We start from the raw sequence: 5208 nt of genomic DNA, 5'->3' as shown, positions 1-5208 counted from the left end.
ACTATGCATAAAATACATAAATAATGAGAATCTAGTGAAATGCTCAGGGAACTCTACTCAATGGTCTATGGTGACCTAAATGGAAGGAAATCCAATGACAGGGGACATATATAAACATGTAGCTGATTCACTTTCTGTACAACAGAGACTAAAACACTGTAAAGCAATTATACTGCATTAAAATTTAATAAAAAATAAGTAGGAGCAGCTCCGAGGAGGCGGCTGTGGCTGTGGTGAGGGAGGAGGTGGCCTGGGCAATGATCTAATCATGTCAGATAAAGATGATCTTGAGACTGCAGTGATAACTGAAGCAACTCCCATCCATGAAGATGAGAACTTATCATCTTCTCAACTTCAGCCAAGACTTTTGAGTCAGTTGACTAGTGTCAAGTCAGAGTAAATCAGAATCTATAGCTTCTACTCAGAAAAGACCAGAATCCAAATGTTCCAGTGACCTTGAGACAGAAGTTCTCCCTATTCAGGCATCACAAGCTGCAGGCCAAGAGACTGTTTCCAAAGATGTACCCAAGTCTGGATGGGGCTACTGGGGCAGCTGGGGCAAGTCCTTGCTCTCCTCAGCCTCAGATAGGACAAGGTATTTCAAATGTCATTGAGAAGGCAGAGGCCTCCCTTGGAATCCCTAGTCCCAGTGAAATTTCAACTGAAGTCCAGTATGCAATAGGAGAGACAAATGCCAAAGAGAATGGAAAGTCCTCTCCAATGAGTGGGCCATTTGGGGTATTCTCGACCATCTCTACTGCTGTTCAGAGAACAGGAAAGAGTGTTATCACTGGGAGTTTGGATGCCTTAGAATTCATTGGGAAAAAGACAAGGGATGTAATAGCAGAAGGGGATCCTGGATTTAAAGAACCAAGGGCCTGATGAACCAGACTTCTGATCTACACTGTCTCAGGTTTTACAAGAGGCAAAGGAGAAAGAAGAGCTACAGACTTCCAATGAGGTTACCATGGAAACAGACAAGAAAATTCATTATGGGCTACCCTTTGATGAATTTCAAGGCCTTTCACATATAGAAGCTCTGGAGATGCCCTCTTGAGAAAGTGAAATAAAGGTGAAATCTATTCTTAATTATCTGAGAAAAATTAGAGACTCTAAAACTTGAACTGGAGCAACTCAAAGAAGCATTTTCCCTAGCAGAGTTCTATGAGGAAGAGGAGGAAGAGAAGAAAGGGAATGAAGACTTTACCAAAGAGAGAACAGAGCTATTTTCTCAGCTGCATGTCTCCTCCAAACAAGAGAAACTTGCCAGGGCAAGAAATACAGCCTATGAATGGATCAGGACATCCCTGGCCAAACAAGTGGAAGAGAGGAAGAAGAAGAAAAAACAGTTGGAAGCAGAAAAATCTGAGCAAATCAATAACAATTCAATAGAGGATATCCATACATTTACAATCTGGAGCCTAGCAGAACTGCCTGCCTGCTCAATTGAACTGCTTCACAAAACAGCTGCTCTGGTTCTGCATGGCTAGAAGCAGGAAGTAACAACCATAGAAAGGAGAAGAGCCCTTTGCCAGATGACAGTTTTGTTGTGTCAAGAGCTGTCCTCTCTGTCTAAAGAGTTCATCACCCGCCTAACAGCTGCTGGGGGTAAGGAAAAGGGTGATGTCCTTAATCCACTAATCACTAGAGGCATCAAACAGTGCTTCCTACATGCTGGATGTCTTTCAGTGACTTTTACCCGAATTGGAGATCTCTCTTATTGAGAACATTACTGAGTTACCAGAGGCATGAACTTCATGTCCAGAACCCTTTGTCCAAACATCGAGGAACAGAGAAGATTCTACCTAAGACTTGTGATGGCCAAGAAATGCCACTGTCTTCTGGTAGCCCTGCAGAAGTGAGGGAGAATGGTTATTTAAGTATATAAAAATCCCGGCAGGAGAGCAGGTTTGAAGGAAGTTTGTTGTCTGCACTGCTTGGCTGAAGTATTCAGGTCCTCACACGGCTCTTCCCAGTTGTTATAATTAATAAATTATTTGAAAAGAAACTTTATAGACAGTTAAAAAATAGCTCTAGGTTAAAGTTAATGGGACACTCAGGTAGAGATAGTGGTCTTTGACAATACGCAAAACACTAAAATTTTTGTCATGGATGTAATTTTACAATCCATGGATTTAACTGGTTGTTAAGCAAGAGGAAAAGAAATTAAAAAAAAAAAGAGGAAAAGGAATTCAGTATTCTGGAATTCATGTGCTTGATCTATTAATGCCATTTTCTTTCTACTTTCTATAATAAAGTCTATGGCTTTAAGAAAACTGAGTATGTATAAATCCTGTAGCGTTACCCTTTATTACATGGATTCTTGTAACTGGTTAGAAAATTTCATTTACTCTTTAATTCTCAGTAGATATGTGGCATTGAGAGAAGCTTATAGAATATTTAACTATAGCAAAGTGCCCCTTGAGTTCAAATTGCTCTCCCATCCCACAATGGTAAGCTTCAAGTTGTAGCTGACCCCAACTCTACCAGATTTAACACCAAGAAGTGCAATTTTGTGTGCAGATATTCTGAGTTTCCAGGATGTTTTTCATGCATACCCTATATACAGGATGAATTCTATAATAGCCAGCTCCAAAGAGTGTTGAAGCTCTCTCAGTCATTGTTTTTGTTGTATGAATATTGCTGAAGTGGACTGTAGAGTCCCATGAAAACGATGTTCATGTATAATAGGATTAAGACACAGTATAGTTTCTTCATTCTTTTTTATTTCTTTTAATGTATTCTTTAGCATGTTTATAAATGTTACTTTTATCCTTCAGATCTTAAGTCTTCTTTTGCTTTCTTCAGCAATTTAAAATACTTACAGGTTATCCTCTTCCTTAAAGCTATTTTGGTATCTACTCTTTTAAAAAACTGTTCTCATTAAAAAAATAATAATAAAGTCCATTGTGAAAATAAATAAATTTATATTAAAAAAAAAAAAAACCGTTCTCCAACTTTATGGTTTTTAATGATTCAGGTAACTTTTGTGAGCTCTGCTCCGTATCTTTTAAAACCTTTAAATAAAATGTAATAGTTCTTTCAGTTTATCCTTTCATTTATTTTTCCAAATGTAAGCCCCAATATCTTCTCAAACCACAGAAATAGCAAAGCGAATCTATAACATAGGTTGATATCAAGACTGTTTCTATGTGTCACCTTATTTGGGATGGGGGAAGTTTGTTAAGCAAGGTAGATTTGGAATAAAAAGGTCACAAACATCAAAAAAAATTAATAAAAAATAAATAAAAATCCAAAACTCATAGATACAGAGAACTGGTAGTAGTCAGAGGAGGTGGCTATTGGTGGGGAAAATAGAAGGTGGTGAAAAGGTACAAACTTCCAGTTGTACAGTAAGTCCTGAGGATGTAATGTATCTGAGTATAATTGATAACACTGCATTGCAGAACTGTAAGCTGCTAAGAGAGTAGGTCTTAAAATTTTTCATCATAGGAAAAAATCTGTTAACTTTATGAGGTGATGGAAGTTAACTAAACTTATTGTGATAATCATTTTGCATTATATATATTATACACATATTAATATATATGTAATCACTATGTTGTACACCTAAAACTGATGTTATATTCCAATTATATCTCTAGAACTAACACCCAAAAAAGATGTCCTTTTCATTATAGGGGACTGGAATGCAAAAGTAGGAAGTCAAGAAACACCTGGAGTAACAGGCAAATTTGGCTTTGGAGTATAGAATGAAGCAGGGCAAAAGCGAATAGAGTTCTGCCAAGAGAATGCACTGGTCATAGCAAACACCCTCTTCCAAAAACACAAGAGAAGACTCTACACATGGACATCACCAGATGGTCAACACCGAAATCAGATTGATTATATTCTTTGCAGCCAAAGATGGAGAAGCTCTATACAGTCAGCAAAAACAAGACTGGGAGCTGATTGTGGCTCAGATCATGAACTCCTTATGCCAAATTCAGACTTAAGTTGAAGAAAGTGGAGAAAAACCACTAGACCATTCAGGTATGACCTAAATCAAATCCCTCATGACTATACAGTGGAAGTGAGAAATAGATCTAAGGGACTAGATCTGATAGACAGAGTGCCTGATGAACTATGGACGGAAGTTTGTGACATTGTACAGGAGACAGGGATCAAGACCGTTCTCATGGAAAAGAAATGCAAAAAAAGCAAAATGGCTGTCTGAGGAGGCCTTACAAATAGCTGTGAAAAGGAGAGAAGCGAAAAGCAAAGGAGAAAAGGAAAGATATAAGCATCTGAATGCAGAGTTCCAAAGACTAGCAAGAAGAGATAAGAAAGCCTTCCTCAGTGATCAATGCAAAGAAATAGAGGAAAACAACAGAATGGGAAAGACTAGAGATCTCTTCAAGAAAATTAGAGATACCAAGGGAACATTTCAGGCAAAGATGGGCTCGATAAAGGACAGAAATGATATGGACCTAACAGAAGCAGAAGATATTAAGAAGAGGTGGCAAGAATACACAGAAGAACTGTACAAAAAAGATCTTCATGACCAAGATAATCATGATGGTGTGATCACTCACCTAGAGCCATACATCCTGGAATGTGAAGTCAAGTGGGCCTTAGAAAGCATCATAACGAACAAAGCTAGTGGAGGTGATGGAATTCCAGTTGAGCTATTACAAATCCTGGAAGATGATGCTGTGAAACTGCTGCACTCAATAGGCCAGCAAATTTGGAAAACTCGGCAGTGGCCACAGGACTGGAAAAGGTCCGTTTTCATTCCAATCCCAAAGAAAGGCAATGCCAAAGAATGCTCAAACTACCACACAATTGCACTCATCTCACACGCTAGTAAAGTAATGCTTAAAATTCTCCAAGCCAGGTTTCAGCAATACATGAACTGTGAACTTCCAGATGTTCAAGCTGGTTTTAGAAAAAGGCAGAGGAACCAGAGATCAAATTGCCAACATCTGCTGGATCATCGAAAAAAGCAAGCGAGTTCCAGAAAAACATCTATTTCTGCTTTATTGACTATGCCAAAGTCTTTGACTATGTGGATCACAATAAACTGTGGAAAATTCTGAAAGAGATGGGCATACCAGATCACCTGACCTGCTTCCTGAGAAATCTGTATGCAGGTCAGGAAGCAACAGTTAGAACTGGACATGGAACAACAGACTGGTTCCAAATAGGAAAAGGAGTACCTCAAGGCTGTATATTGTCACCTTCCTTATTTAACTTATATGCAGAGTA

The 5208-nt window shown here is 38.5% G+C and overlaps 1 pseudogene; it reads left to right on the top strand.

The window, feature by feature from the left end:
- The first annotated feature begins 244 nt into the window (after nt 1-244).
- Nucleotides 245-1993, top strand: LOC783078 (protein FAM114A2-like; annotated as a pseudogene).
- Nucleotides 1994-5208: the final 3215 nt, after the last annotated feature.

This window comes from Bos taurus, chromosome 10, assembly GCF_002263795.3.
Source record: "Bos taurus isolate L1 Dominette 01449 registration number 42190680 breed Hereford chromosome 10, ARS-UCD2.0, whole genome shotgun sequence".
Classification (NCBI taxonomy): Eukaryota; Metazoa; Chordata; class Mammalia; order Artiodactyla; family Bovidae; genus Bos; species Bos taurus.
The sequence above is the reverse complement of the archived record's forward strand: the minus strand, read 5'-3'. Positions and strand labels throughout refer to the sequence as shown.